Genomic DNA, 15,072 nt, shown 5'->3' on the forward strand with positions numbered 1-15,072 from the left:
GTGATAGTGTACTTCAATAATCGTATTTTATAGCATCCCAATGTGATTCACCTTACATTATTTTAATTCCGTACAATCCATCTCTTCAAATCATTACTCAATCGAAGGCTCAAACGTCATCCTTTATCTATTACAATTACACCTTTATTCTACTATCATGGCAACATTCTATCTCTTCTAAATGCTACTAGTCTTAGATTCCTTTGAGTTCATTCAAGCTATACTGAGCTTTCTACAACTTAGAGAAGCCATCAGCTATCTTGTTTTCATGGTCTTAATCCCGAGGACTCATCCGTTTCTCGTTACCTTCTCACTCACACTTTCTTGTCCTTACTTTTGTCTTCCTAAAACCTTATCGCTCTATTATACTTTAGTTTGTGACCTACATATATTCATTTATATTGCTCGCAACCTTGCTTGCACCATAGATATTATTGTATTTTTCTGGAACATCAAGCGAGACATCACATCATCTCTAACTCTTCTTTTACTCCCTTAACTAGACCTCTCGATACCTAGAAACCATAGGCTGGAAGATATGCCACTGCCGACGACGCTATCATTCCTGGGTACTGGATACCTGCCCTTCTAGCCTTCTATCCATAGTATGGACTATTCACAACCTTCTGTATTTGAGTATCTCGTACGTTGTTTACTTTTGCCTTAAAATCTCGCATCATATCTTCTATCTCTTTCATAACCCTCCCTTCCACAGAGGTATCATTCACATCCACCACTTGAAGCTCTATTATAATACTTGCACCTCTGGCGCATACACAATCCGGTGGGAGCTTTATACTGGCATCTTATAAGGCTGGTATTCTTCTAACTAGATTTATTGTAGAGCCATTATAGAATATAACTACTGTACCATCTCTCTTGTACCTATGATATTAAGAGTGATTCTGCAATGTTCTCCATCATGATGTCTATAACATTCTGGGTCCAATAATCACACTCATGATTTACTTAGTTGATGTAATTCTTTAGTTTCCTCTTCCCTCTGATCAACCTTTATGTTGGCTTAAGCTATCTTCCGATCTGCGGCTCATGGTATTACTTTACCCTTTCATGGACGCTATGGAAGATCCAGGATGCAATCTTCTAACAATTCAATTCTTTGTCTATGACCATGACTCAATTCTTTCTTTTAACTTATACCGGAATCTTCTACGGCTGTATGATTGTGAACATATATGGTGCGTGAATAATACTTCGAACTCTTAGGTGCGTTCATAACGTAACTAACTCTGGATCACTAATCGAATAATTCGTTTCGTTCCATCTCAACTTTCTTCAAACGTAAGAAATTACTTTTCCTGGTCTTTCTGTCCCCTTTATGCGTGCATACTTAGCTTATCTTAGTGCCCACGCATATTAGAATTTGTCACAACCCAAACTGATGGGCCGCGACGGGCACCCTGTACCTTACCCAACCGAGTACCAACGTCATATATCATTCTTATCATACTGTCATTTGCAAATGGGCCAAACGGGCCGTCATAGGTTAACCAGAATAAACATAGGGGAATACTCAATATAGGACGACCAAATCTGATATAAAAACTTATACATGTGACAAATGGCCTATAAGACCAAACTTACACTGAACATAGGCCGACAAGGCCGAACAATCTTTCACGTACACGATATATGTCTACAAGCCTCTAAGGATACTTAATGTCATAAGGTTGGGACAGAGCCCCGCCATACCAATCAACACATGTCCTAATCATACTGACCAATAACAACTCCGGAGCAAATGGAGCGCACCAACATCTTCCGCCGAGCTGATAGCCTACTTGGAGGACTCTCGACATGTCTATTGAGACCTGCGGGCATGAAACGCAGTGTCCCTAGAAAAAAGGGGCGTCAGTATAAATAATGTACCGAGTATGTAAGGAATGCAAATAAGTAAATAATAGACATGAGAGAAACATGGAGTAAAAGACTCGACATGTACGTTTTCATAGCTCTGTGAATCATTTCATTTTTTATAATGTCATACATATGCATATAAATGCCATATCATGCATAAGTATGTGTGTTCATAACATCATCAAGCCTCTGAGGGCATCCCATCATATCATTTCGGCCACTATGGGAAAATCATCAACGTATACCAGCTGATCAGGTGGTGGTGCGTATATATCGCCGTAACCTTTTCCCATATCCCATATACATATATATACATATATACCCGTATATACCGCCATCTGGTCATGGGTCAATGTATATGTATAAATGCATGAAATGCATAAGAAATACGTTAATAAAATTTTCTCGGAATGTCATAAAAATAATATGCTTGTCGGATAAATTTTATCAAATACATATTTTTCTGAGACCCATGAACAGAATATATAATAATAATTCACATGGGGAATCAAGAATATAGACACCCCTAATATTTTTATGAATAGTTATTTATGGAAATTGTGCATTTGCTCGTTTCGTTCGTGTCGTATAGATCATGCCAAAAAGAAAGAAGGGATAGCCTTATCATACCTGAACCGGTTCTCTGGACAATCCCTCTAGCACATGGCAATCGCGATAAAACACGTGACGGCAAGACCGGAGTAGGAAAAAAAATCCGTATGATATTCTTGAGAAGATTGCACCGTACTCCCTTATAATTGCAAAATCTCATGTTGCTTTGAATTGTTGAAGATCGTATCTTGCTTATGTGATGTTTGTGATTTACGTTTGTAACACACAAATAATTACGTTTGAATGCATATAAGAATAAGTTTTTTTTGACTTATGATTCTTAAGAATGAATATATATCTCTTTTTTATTAAATAGGTGTGACTCAAGTTATATGTGTCTTTCCTTTATTAAAAGGAAATGTCTCACATTCTTAAGACTTGCCACATAGTATAGTGACTTAAGAGTCACAATTCATGGATTGCTTTGCTGCCAGGTGGGGATGTTTTATCTTAACCACATTCTTTAATTAATCACCCACAACTCCTTAATTAACTAGGTAATATTCCATTACCCAATAATTAACCAATTACCCACATAATTAAGAACTATCTCAATTTACTTAAAATACCGGGTATTTTAGCTCGGGCCGTATTTTATCCCAAAATGTCAACATTTGGCGAAATTCATTTTCTTCGATTTGCTTACCCTCTCTCCTTCACGAATTTACTCATCACTTGTTTGAAATAGCAAAATGCTCATAATCTCAAAATAATCCCATTCCTGAATATACGTCGATTCACTTACGACGAAATTTTAACGTACAAAAATACAGGATGTAACATCTCATTTCCGAGTTTTCATTAATTTACTTATGGCATACTTTTACGTACGAAAACCTGGGGTGTAACATCATTCTCACCTTTGGAACATTCATCCTCGAATGTTGACTAATGCACTATCATTCTCATAACCCATAGCTCTTGCGAATACTTTAATACTCTTCTTGCCATATAGGCAACTGTTCTTTGAATAAATCCAAAGGTCAGGGCATTCCCCCCTTTAGGCCTCTTTCTCACACCACGGTCTATGGTCGGAATTCTTCCAATCTCGTAACTCTTGCTACCTTCTGCCCTGCAGTTTGTATGACTCTGACCTTGTAAGTGCGCCTATGCGACTCTTCTCTCATTTTCCCTCCAGCTTTTAGCCAATATCTAGGCCTCAATTTGTAAACATATACAGAGCTTGACAAGATGTCCCTCTGGGCATCTATAGGTATACTTGAAGTTCTTTGCTCGGTACTTTGTGGAACTTACGAATATTGCTATATCTTATTTCAAAGACCCGGTTATCCATTCGTATGACTTTACTGCATCTAAGTAGGTCATACTATATCATAACTCTTACTTTGATTTATCGTTACTAATGTCTACTACCGAACTTCAGGTTACTTTCGTTGCTTATCCCATATGTATAAATGTAAGTCCTTAAATGCTTCCTCATTACTGTTCATCTTAAGAATGACGGCCTAATCTCATCTCATACTTTGTTGATTCACCTCAATATTGATCTACAATATACCATTGATAACTTGAAACTTTTTATGTAATACCTTGCCATTAGGGCTTACATTGCATCGAGGAATATTTGAAGTGATTTTCCTGACCCACTTAGCGGTGATACTGTACTTCAATAACCGTATTTTATAGCATCCCAATGTGATTCACTTACGTGGGTATTTTAATCCCGTACAATTCATGAAATCCTCTTCAAATCATTACTCAATCGAAGGCCCAATCGTCATCCTTTATCTATCACAATTACACCATCATTGTACTATCAGTGCATCATTCTATCTCTTCTAAATGCCATTAGTCTTAGACTCCTTTGAGTTTATTTAGGCTATACTGAGCTTTGTATAACTTAGAGAAACCATCAGCTCTTCTTGTTTTCATGGGCTTAATCCCGAGGACTTATCCATTCTCATATCCTTCTCACTCGCCCTTTCTTATCCTTACTCCCGTCTTCCTAAAACCTTGACGATTTACCTTACTTTAGCTTGCGACCTACACATATCTCTTTATACTACTCGCAACCTTCCTTCAACTTGATTGCATCATAGGTTTCCTTATGTCATCCTGGAACATCAAGCAAGACATCATATCGTCTCTAACTCTTCTTTACTTTCTTAATTGGACCTCTCGATACTTAGAAACCATACGTTGGAAGATATGCCATTGACGACGTAGCTACCATTCCTGGATACTGAATCCCAGCGCTTCTAACCTTCTATCTGTAGTATGGATTATTCGCAACCTTCTGTATTTGAATATCTCATACGTTGTTTACCTTTACCTTACTTAACTTAAAATATCGCATCGCGACTTCTATCTCTTTCATGACCTTGCTTTAACACAGGTATAATTCGCATCCATAACTTGAAGCTCTATTATAATACTTGCACCTCCGGTGCATACACAATCTGGTGAGAGCTTCATGCTGACTTCTTATGAGGCCGGTACTCTTCTGACTGGCTTTATCGTAGAGCCGTTATAGAATATGGTTGTTGTACTATCTCTCTTGTACCTCTGATATTAAGAGTGATTCTGTAGTGTCCTCAATCACGATTTCTATAATTTTTTGGGTCCAATAATCAGACTCTTGATTTACTTTGTTGATGTAACTCTTTAGTTTCCTCTTCCTTCTGATCAGCCTTTATGTAGGCGTAAGCTATCTTCCGATCTGTGGCTCATGGTATTACTTTAGCCTTCCATTGGCGCTATAAAATATCCATGATACAATCTTCTAACAATTTAATCCTTTGTTTATACTATGGGCTCAATTCTTTCTTTTAAATTATACCGGAGTCTTCTACTGTTGTATGAATGTCAGTATATATGCTTCATGGATAATATTCCAAAATCATAAGTGCGTTCATGACGTAACTAAATCTGGATCACTGATCGAATAATTCCTTTCGTTCCTTCTCAGCTTTTGTTTTAAACACAGGGAATTACTTTTCCTGGTCTTTCTGCCCCTTGTTGCGTGCATACTTAACTTATCTTAGTGCCCATACATATTGGAATTCCATACCACTCATATGATCTTGAATATCACTTCTAATATTTTTTTTTAACTTCATGTCCGTTAGCCACGGTAGGCGCCACTTTCTTATGGAGTGCATACAACGTTGTTGTGAGACTGTAGTTACAAGATCACTTCCTCTTTAGGTCACTAAGCTTAGGTCGAAGCCTTCTTCCTTACTTCCTCAGCTAGTCTTTCATTGTAGTACTTAGGGAAGACCCTTTGACTCTTGTGATGCTGCGAGCTTATTACATCGTATTCCCGATAGAATTTTTGATATCTTTCCTTGCCTATAATTATCCATAGTTACTTATTTCCACGTCCTTGTGCTTGTAGGGTTGCTTCTGAACTGATATTTTGACTGTCTTCCCAATGGCATTCTCTTTTATTTCCGTAACATTCATACGATACCTTTAACTACCCCAACTCCTATCTAAATATTTCTCAAGGATCACGATGTCGTATCTGCGAGATTGAATTCCCCATGTTGGGGTTCACCCTGTTTATCTTGCATGATCTATTGATTTGTCTGTATCCTCTTATCTAGCCATAACTAGGCTCTTTCTGAATCAACTGCTAATTATTCGTTGGTCCATTCTCATATCTATATTCCGCGTAATCTTCTTGGGTTATCTCCTTTATCTTAACTTACGTCTTGCACGTGCTCCTTATCTATCAATAACATCTCAAGCAGGAACCCTTACTTCCTCTACTTGACGTCGTGCTTGCATAATATTCTGGAATCGTAGCACATCTATAGGATTTGAATAAGTGCAATCTCATCCCCTTTTCATTTTTGTCGCACTCTTCCTTTACCATTCTATAGTTACTAGAATTACTTAATTCTGACTTAATGCCACATAACTCCATATTCCCCCCTTTAGGGAAGTACTAAGATTTAGTGCTACGATGATCTACGTATAGATGTTTTACCTCTTCATCTTTGGCATTTTTTTCACCTCATCGATGATCCTTACTTGCCTCGCAGAAATCCTTCTGTACCAAGGATAACAAATCCCTTACTCGCGAGGGTGACACTTAGTGTAACTGGCATATACTATCCCTTAAGCTTAACTTTACTCACCTTGCTTGATTTAGGGAAGCGTCTTCCTGAATGATCTTTAAAGGGTATTCTTCTGTCGTTCATTCCATTAGCGCCGGGACGCAAATCTGAAATTCTCATAATGCCGACTATTATCAAATCACTCAGTCCCTAATTCATGTTTATCTTATCTTGTTCATCAGTCCATGCTGATTTCTTATTACTCTAGGGTCTAGCTTTTCCTTTTGGTAATCACGTTGGACTCACAAACTTATTTCTTGAAATGAGGATATGAATTTACGGCCTATACTCTTTTGTTGTCTCAAGGCATGTCACATTTCGTCTTTTCCTTTACTTGACTATATACTCTATAATACTGTCATCTTTTTGGTCTACCGTTGTCATCCATGTATCACATCTTACTTATAATGGTTCATTAGCTCTCTTCTTATTTCCCTGCTAATATTTATGTCTATCACTTTATTCTGAAAACTTCAACAAGACATTCTTTTGCTTTTAGCTCCCCTTGCTCTATCTACTGGCTCTTCGGGTTGCCTAACATTCTCTCTCTACTAGGGACGGGAGCTACAATAAGATAATATTTATCCCTTCAAGGCTTCTAGTGCCTGTCTTTGTAGTATTCATATCTAGCTGTACTATTTTAGAGTGCACCCTCTGTGTGTCTTACAAGGAGATCTATTAGCACATTTGTAATATTCTTCGGAAATGTCAGCTAACGCTAACAATCCATTCACTATTTTGGGTTACCCTAACCCCAGTTAGATCCTGATATTCCGCCTTCTCTCATACTACTTCTGTTAGCCCCCATAGGGCATAAATGAGATAGGTATAGCCAATTGTACATACCTCTATTATTGTTGAAGGTAACTCAAAAGGCTTATATTCCTCTGCGATAATCTTCATTAGCTGGGTAGCTCATACCCTTTTTCATCTTGCTTCTTTTACTTGCTAAAACTTGTATCTACCTTCCGATTCTCTTATTCCTTTATACCATAAGAGTGGATAGATATTCTTGCCTTAGGGATCCTTATCAAGAAGCTTACACATCTTAGTACACACATGATCTGTAGAATACCTCATATTTATCCATCATAAGCATGATGCAAAAATTTAGTTCTTCTGACTTAACTCTTCCATAGCCACATTCAATCCCTTACCAACCATCTTTCTAGATGTAGGCATCGTCGTATTATGAATAAGATAGAGTTTAGGAAATTGAGTTCTTACAATTGAGCTCTACCACACGATCTAGAGTAAGAAGAAAGAGTGATAGTACTAAATGCCCTGTAGCCTCCTGCTTATAAGTGTGGTTCACAACACACCCATAAACAAGACTTTACTAGACACTGCTTGTAGACTCCCTAGGACAGAACTACTCTGATACCACTTTTGTCACGACCCAAACTGATGGGCCGCGAAGGGCACCCAGTACCTTCCTCAACCGAGTACCAACGTTACATATCATTCTTATTGTACTGTCATTTGCTAATGGGCCAAACGGGCCATCATGGGTTAACCAGAATAAACATAAGGGAATACGCAATATAGGACGACCCAATCTGATATAAAAACTTATACATGTGACAAAGGGCCTATAAGACCAAACTTAGAGTGAACATAGGCCGACAAGGCCGTACAATCTTTCACGTACACGACATATGTCTATAAGCTTCTAAGGATACCTAAATGTCATAAAGGTTGGGACAGAGCCCCGCCAAACCAATCAACACATGTCCTAATCATACTGACCAATAACAACTCCGGAGCAAATGGAGTGCACCAACATCTTCCGCTGAGCTGATAGCCTACTTGGAGGACTCTCGACATGTCTATCGAGACCTGCGGGCATGAAACGCAGCGTCCCCAGGCAAAAGTGACGTCAGTACAAATAATATACCGAGTATGTAAGGAATGCAAATCAGTAAATAATAGACATGAGAGAAACATGGAGTAAAAGACTCGACATGTACATTTGCATAGCTCTGTGAATTATTTCATTTTTTATAATATCATGCATATGCGTATAAATGCCATACCATGCATAGGTATATGTGTTCATAACATCATCAAGCCTCTGAGGCATCCCATCATATCATTTCGGCCACTGTGGGCAAATCATCAACGTATACCAGCTGATCAGGTGGTGGTGCGTACATAAAGCCGTGACCTTTTCCTATATCCCATATACATATATATATATATATATATATATATATATATATATATATATATATATATATATATATATATATATATGTATATGGGATATATAATGTCATCTGGTCATGGGTCAATGTATATGTATAAATGCATGAAATGCATGAGAAATACGTTAATAAGATTTTCTCGGAATGTCATAAAAGTAATATGCCTGTCGGATAAATTTTATCAAATACGTATTTTTCTGAGACCCATGAACAGAAGATATAATAATAATTAACATGGGGAATCAACAATATAGACACCTCTAATATTTCTATGAATAGTCATTTATGAAAATTGTGCATTTGCTCGTTTCGTTCGTGTCGTATAGATCATGCTAAAAAGAAAGAAGGGATAGCCTTAACATACATGAATCGGTTCTCTGGACAATCCCTCTAATACACGGCAATCGCGATAAAAGACGTGATGATAAGACCGGAGTAGAAAAAATAATCCGTATGAAATTCTTGAGAAGATTGTACCGTACTCCCTTATAATTGCAAAATCTCACGTTGCTTTGAATTGTTGAAGATCGTATCTTGCTTATGTGATGTTTGTGATTTACATTTGTAACACACAAATAATTACCTTTGAATGCATATAAGAATGAGTTTTGTCTTATGATTCTTAAGAATGAATATATATCTCTCTTTTATTAAATGGGTATGACTCACGTTATATGTGTCTTTCCTTTATTAAAAGGAAATGTCTCACATTCTTAAGACTTGCCACATAGTATAGTGACTTAAGAGTCATAATTCATGGATTGCTTTGCTTCCACGTGGGGGATGTTTTATCTTAACCATATTCTTTAATTAATCACCCACAACTTCTTAATTAACTAGGTAATGTCCTATTATCCAATAATTAACCAATTTTTCACATAATTAAGAATTATCTCAATTTACTTAAAATACTACTCTCTTTTAACACACTTTATACACCTCACTATCATGTACATGTGGTACCTTGTATGGTATTAGTCCATAAATACCGGGTATTTTAGCTCGAGCCGTATTTTTTTTCCAAAATGTCAAACTTTGACGAAATTCATTTTCTTTGATTTGCTTACCCTCTCTCCTTCACGAATTTACTCATCACTTATTTGAAATAGCAAAATGCTTATAATCTCAAAATAATCCCATTCCCGAACTTACGTTGATTAACTTACGACGAAATTTTAACGCACAAAAATGCGGGATGTAACATCTCATTTCCGAGCTTTTATTAATTTACTTATGGCGTACCTTTACGTACGAAAACATGGGGTGTAACAGAATTCCATACAATGCATATGATCTTGAATATCACTTCTGATTTTTACTTCTCGTTCATTAGCCACGGTATGTGCCATTTTCTTATGGAGTGCATATAATGTTATTGTGAGACTGTTGTTACATGACCATTTCCTATTTAGGTCACTATGCTTAGGTTGAAGCCTTCTTCCTTATTTCCTCAGCAAGTTTTTCATTGTAGTATTTAGGGAGACCTTCTGGCTCTTCTAAAGTTACAAGCTGGTTATATCGTTTACCCGAAGGAATTTTTGATGTTCGTAATCACCTATAATTATCCTTAGTTATTTACCTTCACGCCCTTATGCTTGTAGGGTTGCTTTTGAACTAATATTTTGACTGTCTTCCTAGTGGCATTCTCTTTTATTTCAGTAACACTCATATGGCACCTTTAACTACCCCCAACTCCTATCTGAATATTTCTCAAGGATCACGATGTCATATTTGCGAGACTGAATTCCCCATGTTGGGGTTTACTATGTTTATCTTGCACGACCTATTGATTTGTCTATATCCTCTTATCTAGCCACAACTAGGTTCTTCATGAATCAACTACTAACTAATCGTTCGCCCACTCTCATATCAACATCCCGCGTAATCTTTCTTGGGTTATTTCCTTTGTCTTAACTTACGTCTCGTACTGGCTCCTTATTTATCAATAACATCTCGGGCAGGAACCCTCACTCCCTCTCCTTGATTTCGTGTTTGCATAATGTTCTGGAATCGTAGCCTATCTGTAGGCTTTGAATTAGTGCAATCTCATTCCTTTTTTTTTGGTCGTATTCTTCCTTTACCATTCCATAATTACTAGAACCACTTAATTCTGACTTAATGCCACATCACTCCATATTCCCCCCTTTAGGAAGGTGGTAAGATTTAGTGCTACGATGATCTATGTATATATGCTTTACCTCTTTATCTTTAGCTTCTTTTCACATCATCGATGACCCTTACTCGCCTTGCGGAAATCCTTCTGTACTAAGGATAACGAAATTCCTTATTCACGAGGGTGACACCTAGTGTAACTGGCACATATAGTCCCTTAAGCTTAACTTTGCTCCCATTGCTTGCTTTAGGGAAGCGTCCTCCTGAATAACCTTTAAGGGTTATTCTGTTTTCCATTCTATTATCGTTAGAATGCAATCTCTGAAATTCTCATGATACCGACCATTATCAAATTACTCAGTCCCTAATTCATATTTAGCTTACCTTGTTCACCAGCCCATACTGATTTCTATTACTTTAGGGTCTAACTTTTCCTTCTGGCAGTCGCGTTGGAGTCACGAACTTATTTCTAGAAATGAGGATACAATTTTATCGCCTATACTCTTTTGTTCTCTCTAGGCCTGGCACCTCTCATCTTTTCCTTCCCTCGATTATAGACTATGTAATACTGTCATTTTATCATTGCCTTTCACCATAGGGGTGGATATATATTATTGCCTTAAGGCTCTTTATCAAGAGGCTTACATGTCTTAGTACACACATGATCTACTGAAGACCTTACATTTACTCATCATAAACATCATAAAAAATTGAGTTCCTCTAACTCAACTCTTCCATAGCCACATGCAATCTCTTACCAACTGCCTTTCTAGATGTAGGCATCATCGTATTATGATTAAGATAGAGTTTAGGAAATTGAGTTCTTACAACTGAGCTCTACCACACGATCTAGAGTAAGAAGAAAGAGTAACAGTCCTAAATGCCCTGTAGCCTCCTGCTTATAAGTGTGGTGCACAACACACCCATAAATAAGACTCTACTAGACACAGCTTGTAGACTCCCTAGGATAGAACTGCTCTGATACCACTTCTGTCACGCCCCGAACCTGGGGGGCGAGACCGGCACCCGGTGCCTCACCTATCCTTGCGTACCAATTTGTGACTAAGGGACTCTGAACATATAATGTCATACTTTGGCCATGGGCCACATTGCAAGACAATTTGCAAATGCTGACTAAACATCAATATAAAGCTGGGCTGACAAGGCCGTCATAACTACTACTGTTGGCAAACCAATCAAAATATACATACAAGGCCTACAAGCTCAACATACTGCACTAACTGACAGTATATGTCTACAAGCCTCTAATGATGAATATACTGTGATCGAAACAGGGCCCCGACCTACTCATAACATATATACATAAGATGTACATAAAGCTCTAGATCCGGCAACTCCGTAGGGCATGGAGCTTACCGATCAAGCTAAACTCCGGCAACACCTAATGAGGAGGTCTACCCGTTTGTCTGTATGAACTTGCATGCATGAAATGCAGCGCCCCCAGAAAAGGTACGTCAGCACGAAATAATGTACCGAGTATGTAAGGCAATATACTGAAAGCTGAAACTTAACTAATAATATAATAACTGAAAGTAACTGGGAGTCAAAGATAATTCTAAGATATGCTCACCTGCTGATACTGACTCAACTCTCTCAATATAGTAAGTAAAATAGATACCCGGCCTTATAAGGCTCGATATATATATAACTGCTCAGCCGTAGTGGGCTCGCTCATAGGCGCTCGACCATACTAGGCTCTGTATCTCGGCTATTTGGGCTCGCTCATAGGCACTCGGCCAGAGTAGGCTCAGTATATAACTTACCATCTGATCAGAGGTTGCCCAATAGGGGCCTGCCCATCGATTATAGCTCGATGGTAGTGAAAATAATGTAATACTATATATATAGACTCTCTGCTCTATTGACTGGAAGAAGACAATACTTAATTGAATATAAAGTCTGGATAAGGGAGAATATTATAACTTATGAGACTAAGATAATGTATATAAATTTGGGAGTATGAACTTCTCTTTATGCCTCGTTATCAAACACATGTAATTATGAGGTCATGCCAAAATTAAGGAAGGGCTTAGCCTTAACATACCTGAGCCGGTTTTCTGGACAATCCTTCTAACACACGATAATTGCGATAAAACTCGTGACGGCAAAATCGAAGTAGGGAGAAATTCGTATGATATTCTTGAGAAAGATTATACCGGGCTTCTTTAGAGTCACGTTGCTAAGATGCTTAAGGAATATTTTTGCTTAAATTATTGAATTCTTGCGTGAATCTCCATTGCCTAACAATTTGATGTAAGACCTTTCTTTTGAATTAGATATGTTTTGGGATTTAAATGGTATGACTAAGCCATATACTACTTAAATGTGCCACCTTTTCACTCATAGTATAAGAGTCATAATTTGGACAAGATTTTGCTTCCACGTTAGCTTTCCTTAGTCTTTATCCAAAGATCTTAATTAACCATCCACCAATTCCTTAATCAACTTATTAATTCCCCACTAATCCAATATTTAACCAATTACTCACATAATTAAGAATTATCTCAAATTACTTAAAATACTACTAACTTGACACAATTTATGTACCCTACTATCATGGTCATGTGGTACCTTGTATGGTACTAGTCCATAAGTATCGGGTATTTTAGCTCGGGCCGTATTTTATCCCAAAATGTCAAACTCCGACGAAAATTCATTTTTTTTGATTTGCTTACCATCTCATCTTCACGAATTTATTCATCACTTGTTTGAAATATCATAATGCTTATAATCTCCAAATAATCTTGTCCTTGAACTGAGATCAATTATCTTTCGACATTTTCACATATAATACTACAAGGTGTAACATCATCGTAATATAATACTGCGGAGCGTAACATTATCTTAATGTAATACTACAGGGCGTAATATCGACGTAATACTGTGGGGCGTAACAAGGGGTACATTGGATATCTATTTAGGTATTGACTTGTTGCCGGGCACTCAGCCCATCTCTTTCCCACAACATCTTATGGCCCCAGCAGAGTTGAAGGAGTTAGAGGAGCAGTTGCAAGAGTTGCTTGATAAGAGTTTCATTCGGCCAAGTGTGTCGCCTTGGGGTACTCCGGTCTTGTTTGTGAAGAACAAGGATGGTTATATGCACATGTGTATTGATTATCGGCAGTTGAACAAGGTTACAATGAAGAACAAGTATCCATTGTCGCGTATTGATAACTTATTTGAAGAGTTACATGGTGCCAAAGTGTTCTCGAAGGTTGATTTGCTGTCGGGGTATCATCAACTGAATATTCGGGATTCAGATATTCCGAAGACTGCCTTTAGGACTCGGTATGGTCACTACGGTTCCTTGTGATGCCATTTGGGCTGACCAACGCCCCAGTAGCATTCTTGCAACTCATGAACAGTGTATTCCAGCTATAACTTGATTCATTATTCATTGTTTTTATTGATGACATCTTGGTATACTCCTGCAATCGGGAAGGTCATGAGCAGCATCTGAGGATCATGCTCCAGACTTTGAGAGAGATGAAGTTGTATGCAAAATTCTCAAAGTATAAATTCTGGCTTGATTCAGTGGCATTTGTGGGTCATGTAGTGTCGAGTAAGGCGATAAAGGTAGATCTGAAGAAGATTAAAGCAGTTCAGAGTTGTCCTAAACCTTCTTCAGCTACTGAGCTTCAAAGTTTCCATGGTTTGGTCAGGTATTATCACCATTTCATAGAAGGTTCCCCATCCATTGCTGCACCTATGACTAGATTGACCTAGAAGAGTGCTTCTTTCAGATGGCTAGAGGAGTGTGAGGTGAGCTTTCAAAAGCTCAAAACTGCTTTGACTACAGCCCCAATGTTGGTGTTGCCTATGGGTTCGAGGTCTTACATTATGTACTATGATGTGTCATGTGTTGGCCTTGGCTTGGTGTTGATCCAAGACAGTAGGGTGATTGCCTATGCATCTCGGCAACTGAAGACCCATGAGAATGATTATTCGGTCCACGACTTGGAATTGGCAGCTATTGTTCATGCATTGAAGATTTGGCAACACTATTTGTACGGTGTCCCTTGTGATGTCTATACCGACCACCGAAGTCTTCAACATATGTTCAAACACAAGGCTCATAACATGGGGTAGCGGATATTGTTAGAGTTATTTAAAGACTATGATATCACTATTCTATATCATTCCGAGAAGGCCAATGT

This window comes from Nicotiana tomentosiformis, chromosome 10 (assembly GCF_000390325.3).
Source record: "Nicotiana tomentosiformis chromosome 10, ASM39032v3, whole genome shotgun sequence".
NCBI lineage: Eukaryota > Viridiplantae > Streptophyta > Magnoliopsida > Solanales > Solanaceae > Nicotiana > Nicotiana tomentosiformis.